This window comes from Sturnira hondurensis, unplaced genomic scaffold (genome assembly GCF_014824575.4).
Source record: "Sturnira hondurensis isolate 20B ecotype Veracruz unplaced genomic scaffold, ASM1482457v3 Scaffold0001221, whole genome shotgun sequence".
In the NCBI taxonomy this organism is placed as follows: domain Eukaryota; kingdom Metazoa; phylum Chordata; class Mammalia; order Chiroptera; family Phyllostomidae; genus Sturnira; species Sturnira hondurensis.
The window spans coordinates 6,264,914-6,274,364 of NW_028073852.1; positions in this window are offsets into that span (position 1 = coordinate 6,264,914).

Genomic DNA, 9,451 nt, shown 5'->3' on the forward strand with positions numbered 1-9,451 from the left:
TGAAGGTTTCCAGGTCTCTGAAAACAGATGTTTATGTTCGTATGCAGGGAAAGACTGAGGCTCAGCACTTGTAGAAACCGCAGTACAAGCTCCCGAGTCTGCAGCAGGGGCTCTGTCCCGGCAGCAGGATGAGCACCTCCTGGGTGTGCACTCGGGTGGCCCCCGGGGCAGGCCTCCTCCAGGACTCCGGGCCGGTGCCTCGGCCTTGTTGCCCTTGTGGAAGGGAGCCATGCGGGGCATAAAGAATTGGATCTTATTTGCTGAGAAACAGTAAAAGGTCTGGCTCTGAGTCAGAATCCTGATTCAGAATGCCCAGTTCCGGACTTTCCTTTGAAATCTGAAAGACGGGTTTGGAGGCAGTCACTCTGGCACGGAGGGCCAGCTCCGTGGGACGGAGGGCCAGCCATGGGCGGGCAGCATTGGGAAGCACAACTTGCCTCCAGAGCTGGAGAGGGGCGTGCAGGGTGGCCTCCCTCCCTCGTGGCAGCGGTGGGAAAGCAGGGTGCCAGGGTTGTCACTGCAGGGCAGACGGAAACGCCCCACAGGACACCTGGGCAGGACTCCCTTGATCTCGACACCTGTCCACTAGTCCCGACCGGGAGCAGAGCCTCACCGTCTTTCTAAGAGCTGAGTGAATTGACTCGCCCAGCTCGTTCGGCCTTCCTTGGCCCAGTGTCTCGGAGAAGAGCTGGGGCTGAGGCCTGGCTCTGCTGCTCCAGTGTGAATGTTACTGAGCCTCTCTAGTGCCTTAGTTTTCTTGTCTGTAAAATGGGGATGATAGTACCTACCTCCTAAGGATGTTACAACGATTCAATTTGTTAATACATGGGAAGTTCTTAAGACAGCTTCCTATGATAGATATTTATTTTCCTTGAATTTTCCGAACACTAGGCAGAAATACGACACAGTGTCCCTGATGACAAACGGCTGGGTTCTTCCCCTGCCCTGTTAGGTGAGATGTCAGCCGGGACGCCTCAGGGGCCGGGTCCAGCGGTGCGGGGGAGGCACCACCCCAGGGCTGCTTAGCCTGCCGCACACAGGCGAGGGAAAGCACTAGAATCGGCAGAGGCCGCATGCTCAGCGGGGAGTAACCGCTTTCCTGGTTCTGCCCTATGACCCATCCTGAGGGCCAGTCTTCAGGAGTCAGGGGTCCAGATTGAAGACACTTTGAGATTATGCCTGGGTTTTAACCTGGTTTTTATGCCTGAGTAACTATGTCCCCGGGCAAGTGACTTGACCTCCTCTCTGTAAAATGGGGATGAAGACCTCACAGGGGTTCGGGAGAAGGTCACGTAATACGTGTAAGGCCTCTGGCTCAGGGCCGGCCCACGGCAGGTGCCCAGGGATGAATGGTGCCCTTCTCACATTGTCTGTCTGCCCTCCCCGGGCCGGAATGCCTGTGCCCTCAGTGGAGGGAGACCACTGGAGTGGGGTCCCAGCGAGGAGCCTCTGCCTGCTTCGAGCACAGAGCGGGATCCTCAGCCCCGGTGGGCGAGAACCTTAAAATATTGGTGCTCGGGCCGACATCTCCAACACTGAGCGTTCATTCGCCTTTTCTGCCCAGCACGCCAGGGGCTCAGCACCGCCCTCCGTACTCTGCTCAGTGGTCTGCGGGGGGAGGGGCCTGTCTGGGGATCCAATTCGAAACAGGAGTAGCTCGTATCAACTGCAAAGGCCTTTCCTCAAGAGTTATTGCTCCACAGCCTATTCCAGGACTAACCAGGACTTACCGCAGGCATGCAGGCATTTTTCGGTTGAGAAGTTGTGTTAACAGATTGTCATCATTTTAATTGATCCAATAAGAAACGCCAAATGGTCACTTTTGTGGATGCGGAAAGAGCATTTGATAAAACTCAGTCTCCTTTTTTATCAAGATTATTTTTAAACAGGAATTTTGAAAGGCATTTTCTTGACATCATAAACCATATCTATCTCAATAGTGATTTCCATTTAAAAAGTCAGAACTAAGACAAGTAAACCTATGATTACTATTGGCTAACATTGTATAAGGTCAGATGGCCAATGTGATGAAATCAAAAGTAGTCTTTCAAAAATTTTTTTTCAAAGAGAGGTTCCAAATTATTCTCTGTAGAACACTGGTCTGAGAGACTGAATTCACAAATCATTATTTACAGAAAATCAGCTCAGAACGAATCAAAGTTCTGTGAGGCAGCTCATTGCAAAGTAAACATGCCAGGTCACTGACTCCTCCGCGTGGTTTAGGAGCCTTTGCTGCGGCAGTCCCGGCAGGAGGTGCCGGCTGGAGGCCTGGGCTCCCGTCGTGGTGGGGCGGGGGAGGCAAGTGGATGGAAGGGGCTTGGCAAGTTGGAGTGCAAGAGGCCCCCAGCATCCGGGCATCTCAGAGCCACCCACCCCCTACCATGAGGAGAACACTCATGCGTGTGTGTGTCCTGGGAAGCTGTTGGATTTCTCATTTTAAAGATGGACAAACTGGCCCACGTGTACAGACACACACATAAACACACAGAGAGAGCTCAGCTCACCCCCTGAGCCCTGGGAAGTCGGCCTGGCACAAGGGTGCTCAGAGTTTTCTGGGCGGCAGTCTCCCCCGACGCCCCCTCAGAGCCAGGACAGGGCAGCACAACATCAGGTATCTGGGCTGGACATTTTTCTTCTGCTTTTGACCAGTTTCCTTTAGAGAAATGCTTGGCCACAGCCTTCATCCACCCTTTTCCTGAGACCAACCTCTGATCTTTAATATACCCTGAATTTGGACTCCACGCCCTTGACCCCATTCTGCTGAAGTCAGACTGTCTGCTGCACAGAAATGGAAGGTGTGTGTGAAGGTGGGGCATGGGGCTTCCTTACCCCTGCAAGAGGCTGTGAGGAGGCCGGTGTTTGGCCTTTCCTTTATTAATCACCTAGTGTGTGTTCAGTGCGTTAGATACACTGCCTCGCTGAATTCCTACACCAGGCCTCCAGTTCCACCGCACTGTGTCCTCGGTATAAGAGAACACAGGCTCAGAGTGGGCCATTGACTCACTAAGACCACGCAGCTAGTTCACCAGAACCTGAGTGTGAGCCCAGATCTGCCCTGTTCCAAAGCTACACTCTGACTGTTCATGTCACACCCCTTCCACCGCCCCTGAGCTGGTTTCTCTGGACCCCTGGGAGGGAGAGGAAGACGTTGTCTACGACCTGGAAACTGGAGTGAGGGAGAGAACTGGGCCTGTGGAAGTAGACACAAACCACGCAAAGGCTGTTTGTCCGGAGCAAGGGAGCCCGCTCCCGTCACTTGGGTTCAACACACTCACAGGGAGGTGGGAAGCTCTGTAGCGGACAGGGAAGGCTCTGGGTGAGCGCTGGTTGGAGGCTGCTGGCAGGGGGCACGTAAGGGTGGGCTGACCTGAAGCAGGCCATCCCACCGCATTGCTTCCGGGAGCCTGTCTGACTTTCTCGGCTTGTCCTATATTGGAGGTGAGGGCACAAGCAGGGAAGCTGTGAGTGATTCATGAGATCTTGGCCGCTCTGGGCTGATTGCCACAGGGATTGGTGGTTCAGCATCCTGGGCTTTGCTGCCGTTGGTGAGCCAGAGTTTTATTTGTATACGGCCTGGCTATCGTTTATGTATTCCGTCTCTCCTACCCGTCCCCAGAGGTTAGGCGTGGGGGCCTGCTGGGCCTTGACCCAGCCAGGTGCTCCCAACCCAGCGCTGCCTCCTCCGGCTTCTCCCTTCCGCCCTTTCTTGAGCCGCCGTCCCAGCACGGCTGGTTGCTGTGGGATATGCATAAACTCTTGATTCTTATAATAATCCAGGAAGGTAAGAGCATTAGCTGCTCATGGCCGCACCCAGCTCAGCTGCATCCTGAATCCTGGCCCTCAGAAACTCCGAGAGATGATAAGTATCAGATGACTTTACTGGAGTTCCACCATTCAACACTGCGTCCTGCGTCTCCCCTGGGAAATTCACAGGAGGCTGTAGTTGGAACTACAGGCCAGGTGCAGAGGGCTGGTTACCAGGATGGAGAGCCCCCCCCCCCCGGGGCGGGAGTTGCGGGGGCAGCAAAGGGCAGGACTATAATAAGCGCTTGCTCAGCCGCTCCCGCGGGTGTTAACCCCTGGGGACGGTTCCTGGGCTTCAGCTCTGTCTCAACTCCAGGCCCAGAGAAGTGACGCTGTGGCTGACGTCAGGACCAGCTGCGTTGACTGGAACCCCCCTGCCATCAGTAGAAGCCATGAGGGGGCACACCTGGAGAGCTGAGGAATGTCCTATTGGGACTCTCCCCTAAGGCCTGCAGGTAAAAAAGCCCTGGGCACAGGGACCGCACGCGTGCTCTCTCTTCCCCCCCAGAACTCGCCCGCACCCCTCTCCCCCCTTTCATCCCTCAAAGTGTGTATCTCTCTTCCCCTTTCTCCTAAGCTGCAAGGGCCCTTGTACCACCGTCATGACTTTCTAAATACACTTTCCCCCATAATTTGAGTTCTTTGACTCTGAATTCTTTCAAGACGGACTCAAGTACAGAGTTTGCTGAACCAAGGTCCGGCCTAACTCATCACTGACGACCACTTGGTACCATTTTCCCTGCCGCTAACAGAGGTAGGAGATCCATCTCCAACAAAACCCCTGACACACTGTTGTCCCAAGGCCTCAGTTCCTGGCTGTGTAGACCTTCCCGTAGAGCAGCATGAGTGTCCTCGTGATGTGGCAGCTGGCCTGCCCCAAAGCCACTCTTGAAGAATGTGCTGGAAAGTGAGCAACTGGTGGAAGGAAGAGGGACGGAGACTTAGGTCGCAGAGTGAGATGGGTTAGCCAGCACTGCTTTTAAATCTCTACAGCCAGCCTTACAGAGAGAAATCATTAGCCTCATTTGACCAATGAGAAAGGGGAGGCCCAGGAGAAAAGGTCTTGCCTGAGGTCCCAGAGCCGGTAACAGGCAGAGCCAGGAGTTAAGCCCTCAGCTACCTCCTAACACAACCCAAGCACTTTGCGTGCACGTGCGTGAGGGGCCTCGTTCTTAGGGGAAGATCTGCCAGCTCTGGGCGGGACCTCAGGTGCCTGAGGAGTTGCCGGTCAGCTGGCCTGCCCCCTCTGGAGAGGAGGAAGCCAGTGCCTGGCTCCGGCCCAGCTGCCGCCCACGCAGGACCGTCTTTACCCTCCCCCTCCTGACAAGCCTGCATCCCCAGCTCTGGAAAGGCCATGCGGGCAGTCGGTGGCCCCTGTGTATGCCCCGCTGTCCCCACAGCTGTGTCTAGATGAGCCTTCGGCTCCGCGGCTTGCTGTGGTCAGTAAGATGCGTCCTCCCCTAGATTCGGAAATTACTATATTTTAAATTCCCAAATCATTATCCCTTGTTGGATGGAACTATCTGAACTGAAATGTTTAAATCTGCAAATATTTTAAACTGTTCATCTTTCAAACAAAGATAATAAAATGCTGTGTGTGTGAGCCACCCTGAGGGCGACATAAGAATGATCTTATCCACATGTTCATCTGTATACACAGGGAAAATGCGAACAGGGGGTTATCGCATGGGAGCAACTTCAGGGAGGCGCAAGAGCCCTTGAACATAACTTAGTTTCTGAAGTGCTTTCAAACAAGTCCGTTAAGCTCATGTTCTTGCTGCTCTTTTGTTTGGCGAACTCTTCCTGGGACGGAAAAAGGTTTCCTTCCGCCAGGTTTTTCTTGGGGTTTCACTCACATGGGCAGAGGTGGAGTTCATCGCGTTTTCCTGCAACTGGTGCAGATTTTAAATACACACTGATTGTGCTGCTCAGCCGTTGCCCGCTAGGGGGCCCAGTGTGATGGACAGCCCAGGAGGCCCCCGGGCAGCTGGGGCCAAAGGGGCCTCGCCCAGAGCAGCAGGGGAAATGTCTTGCACAGATGTCACAGGTGCTGTGGAGCTCACCCCCGCCTCCTGCCACCTGTCTGATCTGTGTTTTTGGAGAATGCCTGGATTTTAAAGATCTGGATTTTAACTGTCTGTGAGACCTTGGACAAGCCAGCCACTCTCTCTGGGCCTTGACTGGCTCATCTGCCAAGATCTTTAATAAAGATCTTTAATAATCTTTCATAAAACTTGGCTTACAAAAAACAGGTAGTGAACCAGGTAGTCCACAGACAGTCCATGGGACGCAGAGGGCCCGAGACCTGCACCCGCCGGTCTGCACCAGATGCACTGCCTAGACCCCCCTCACCCAATCTACAGAACGAGGAGCATGGGTAATACCTGCGCCCCCCAAACTGTGCTTTCAGGAGCCATAGCTCGGTTCTGCCGGCCGCAGAGGTGGCCCTGGCCTACCCAGGTGTATTCACTAATATGCTGGCGTGCACTGTGAGCCTCTCGGGGGCGGGGGGGGGGTGTGCAGGATGCACCACTGAATAATGGGACTCTATTTTCCGGGCACCAACTAATATATTCTTGCCACTGTGTACCACTCAGCGCAGTCTGGGACATGCCCTGCGACCTCCCTGCAGCTTCCCTAGGGTGCCTGCCGCTGAGACGTGTTGAGGAGGTTACATGAGGCGATGCCTGCAAGTGCACCTGGCACTGCGCCTCGCACTGCCTCTGGCACAAGGTAGGTGCCCACTGAGGGCTGGTAGCCATTATTTATAATAAGGTGTTTCCTTTTCAGCTCCGACACGCTATGCTTCTAACTAGCGCGTAATTCAGCTCCAGAGCTTCTCAAGTCAAAAGAACAAGACTGGAGGAAGGACAAGGGTGGAGGAAAACTGTTCTGGGCTGGCCATTTATGCACTGGGATCACTTCCCGTTCTCACAACAGGAAGATGTCGCAAGGTGCCAGCCCCTAAAGACAAGGCTCGGGGGATCCGGCGGTTCCCTGCTTAGCTCAGATGCTGTGGGGGGTGTTTGAGACTGCGCAAAGGCGAGAGGTGGGCTCCGGGCTGTTTTGGGGTCGAGCAGAAGAACCCAGCAGCATCCTGTGTGGGTCAGCTTCCCCTTCCCACTGCCCTGTGCTGGTACTTTAGCCCTACCACGAGGCACGTCCCAGCCTCAGGGAGACACCAGGGCTCTGCATGAGGCAGGCCCTGCTGCCTCTAAGCCTCAGACCCCACAAATGTTCGGTGGAGGGCGTGTGCCCCCCCCCCACACAGGCTCTCCAGCATGAGTGGACGCTCAGTGTCTGGCACCAAGTAGGTGCTCGACCAAGGTTGCGTCTTCCTCCACAGGCAGCTCTCAGTCAGCCTGCAGCAGGGCAGCTTCCTGCTGTCCTTGTGGAAGGTGAAGGGCTGGCCTTGTCCCAGCCGGGCCTGCCCAGGTTCATTCACAGCTGCCGGTCCCTGGGGCTGCTGCAGCCGTCTAGCTGGCGGCCGCCACTTACCTGCTTCGGCTTGGAATCTCTGCTGCCCCCAGAATCTTCCCACGCTCCCTAGAAAGATCCTGGCTTCTCATCCACACCACCTGTTGCCACTCTTGTCGACACAGCCTGTGCCCGCTGTCCCCAGGCGGGGTCCCTTCTACACAAAGAAGGGCTTGCAGGCTTCCTGGGCGGCCCACCTTTCATGGAAATGACAGCAGTGGCTGCCATATAGCAACCCGACCTGTGCCTGGGCTCACACCCTCTGTCTCTCAGCCTCAACTCTTCAGGGTGTGTGACAGTGTGCCCACGTCAGGGTGAGGCTCAGAGAGGTGGGGGGACTCGGTCAAGGCCGCGTGTTGGCAGGTGGCAGCCTGTCTGGCTCCCACATTTCTCCACCTCCCCGCACTGCCGTAGCTGTCTCCACTCCAGCTTCTGCTTCGAAAGGCGGAGCTTCCCCAGTTGATTCTAATGCTTGAATTGACAGCCAAGGTTGATAACCCTTGTTATAAAAGCACTGATTCTCACACTGACCTTGAAATCCCCTGGAAAGAACTTTTAAATGCTGGGGGTGAGGGTGCACATCGTTGGGGGTTGAAGGTGAGAGGACACGAGTTCCAAGGAGGGTGACTGAGGAACGGCTGGAAGGGGACACTCGAGGCCTGCAGGGGTTGTGATAATGTCCTATTTCTCAATCTGGGTGCTGGCTCTTGGAGTGTATTTATGTGAAAGTCTCTGAGCTGCACGTTTATGATTTGTGTACTTTTGTGTGCATGCAATTCTATACTAACATTTTTTAAATAATTTCTTGAAGTGAAGAAAAAGGCAGTTGTCATCAGTCACTTTGCTGCCTTCTGGGAAAAGGCAGCCTGGCCCTGGACTCATGGTCTTGGGGACGCTTTTCGCAGCACCTGGCAGCAGATGGCCTTCGACCACGAGCGCACCTGCTCTCTTGCCCTGACGCTTCTTCCTGGGCTGATGCCATTGGTAGCTACAAAATGCCCACCGTGGCTGCAGCAGCAGGTACTCACCAAAGTCAGGCCCTGGGCGAGGCTCTGCAGCCCTCCTCCCCACAGCCAAACCCCAGGACCTAGGGCAGCAGGATGTAAGCAGCTACAGCCTGGCGCCTGGGCCTCGGCTGTGGGTCCCCCACTGACCTCTGCCTCCACTCTCTGCCCCACAGGCTGGGAGGGCTCGTGTGGTCAGCAACTGTTTCCACTGAGCGGCCTCCATCTGGCAGTGGGGAAGCGCTCCCCCATCCCCTCCCCACCCCTGGTTAAACCTCTCCCCCCTCCCTCTCCCTTGCAAACTGGATCTTGGCAGCGTGTTGCTCTGCAGCCTGGTTGGCTAAGCCTAGGAGGCTGCAATGTCCGATAGTGGAACATTGCTTTGTTTTAAGTGGTAAGGCTTTAGGCAAGGTGGGAGGTTATACAGAGAGAACTCCCAGACTGGGCGGGGCCCCAGGGGCACCTGGAGAATCACACCTCTCCTGTGCCCTCTGCAGCCACTCCACATCAGTGGCTGATGACCGACTGGGGCTCTGACGGTTGCCCTGTGGGGACAGGATGCCTTTTAAAAAGACGTGGTAGCACAGGATGGTCGGTGTAAATGGAGACACTGATTCCCACCTCCCAGGCTAGAGAGCTGGGAGGAGGCCATTCTTTTCTATCATACAGGCCCCACTTGCTGTGCCTGGGCCGCTGCTGGCCTCTAGTGGCCACTGGGTAAATTGCACAGCGAGTTGGCTGGAAGAGGAGGTTGGGGGCGCCGCTTTTCCCCACTTCCAAAACTGCCCGACGCTGGCATTCTCAGCCTTGACAGACCCTTGCTTCCCTTTCCATAAATCGTTATCAACTTTATGATTTCATAAACCTGACCTGTTAATATCATTTTCATGGTTTGAGCAACCTGCTCTTCAAGATTTAAATTTGCCTTTGACCAATAATGACTCCTGGTAGGGGCGGGAGGTGGTGTATGCATGTGTGTGTCGTTTATAACAATAAGAAATTGTCTTGTTTTTCATTGTGGCCAGAGTACAGAGCCTATATAATTCTTCCTTTGGGGGAAGCTGAGGTATGATCTGCAGTCCGGTTTATAGTCGGTGTGTCCCAGGATGGCTGTGAAGGCAGCCCGACACAAAATAGTAAATTTACTTGGAACATTGTGAGGCTTT